This window comes from Alligator sinensis, unplaced genomic scaffold (assembly GCF_000455745.1).
Source record: "Alligator sinensis unplaced genomic scaffold, ASM45574v1 scaffold73_1, whole genome shotgun sequence".
Taxonomy (NCBI): Eukaryota; Metazoa; Chordata; order Crocodylia; family Alligatoridae; genus Alligator; species Alligator sinensis.
Window position 1 is genome coordinate 762668 of NW_005841838.1, and position 1375 is coordinate 764042.

At 47.8% G+C, this 1375-nt stretch overlaps 1 protein-coding gene across 1 annotated transcript in view; it reads left to right on the forward strand.

Annotated features, from left to right (window-relative positions):
• Positions 1–1375, forward strand: part of ABAT (4-aminobutyrate aminotransferase) — a 140185-nt gene that overhangs the window by 1530 nt on the left and 137280 nt on the right. The gene's annotated exons all lie outside the window — the stretch shown is intronic.

A 1375-nucleotide genomic window follows, 5' to 3' on the forward strand; every position in this document is an offset into this window, starting at 1 on the left:
CCTGTGGTTTTACTCTCTCACAAACAATAGCAGGCTTACCCAGGGTCCAGTCAGCTCTCAGAAAGGAAAGTACAACTTACTCAGAATACATAATTTTGGAAAATATATACCTTAAGAATGATAATGGCTTAGTCTCATGCCTCTCCTGTCCATCTTTCATCTTTAGTCAACAGGGAGGAGGTCTAAAGTGGTTCATGTCCTTTTCCAGGCCTCTCTCCATTCGGAGTCTCATGCCTGTTAGTCCTTGGACTGAGTGTTAGTGACCGTCTCCCAGGTGGAGTGGTTGTAAGTGTGCCACTTCAAGTCCTTTGAATCTGGTTAACTCAGTCTGATTTTTTTGCCTACACTGATGAAACTCTAAAACACTTGTTACTTGCATTGCTTCAGTTGCATTAATCAGACCCTCTTGGCTTCATTTCTTTCAGGAAGAATCCCTTATTTTACCCACTGAACTGGCAATACAGCCACTAGCAAACCCACAAACAATCTCAATAAATGTATGACATTAGAATACAGCAGTCTCTGCATAATCCATGATTCTTCTGCATCTGATGTGTCAGCGTAACAAACCTTGAATGTTGCACAATTCCAGAACTTTGCTTCTCACCATGACACCATTTTCACACCTCCAGCAAGGGTGTTGCTTCAGCAACCCAGTCTGCCAAGCTCTTGCCTCTGGCATATTCTTTGTAATCCTATCTGCTACTCTTAAACTAGGCTCATCACTCGCATCTGAGCACCTTCCAGTAGTGCATTAAGCAATGTAACAGACACCCACCCTGTTTGCTTATTTTTTCATCTTCTGCCCATAAGAGTGGGCAATGAAGGTGTTTGGGGATTTTTTTTGTTTGTTTGTTTGTTTTCATTTGTTTCTGGCAGTATGTTTTAATCTGCAATTATGTTAGTAAAGGGCAAGGGCAAGCGGTTGTGCTTTGACCTTGGAGCAAAAGATGGCAGGGGTTGTGATGGTCCTTGGGGGGGGTTTGTTTCGTCCTGTAGTCTTAGATCGTTTGGTTTCCCACACACATGCGCCTCTCCTTTATTGTAAAACACACCACTGTGCAGAACTTTACCCTGGGAGCTCTAATTAGTCTGCTACATAGGCTTGGCCTGAGCTGTGGAGTGTTTCCAAGAGAAGAGCCAAGACGCTAACCTGGATCCCAAATGCTGCGAAGGGAGAGCAGTGCAGGCGCAGGCAGAGGCTCCTAGTGGCACTGGCCTGTGCTCTTGAGACTTGCTACTCAGCGCTCTGGCGAGGAGCCAGGTGCCTTGACCAAGCGCAGGGGGGACCGGGCCACCGCCACCTGCTTCTCCCCTGTCGCGGGGCCCCGGGCTTGTCTCCCGCCCCGCCCGGGGGAGGGCCGTGCCGGGCTCA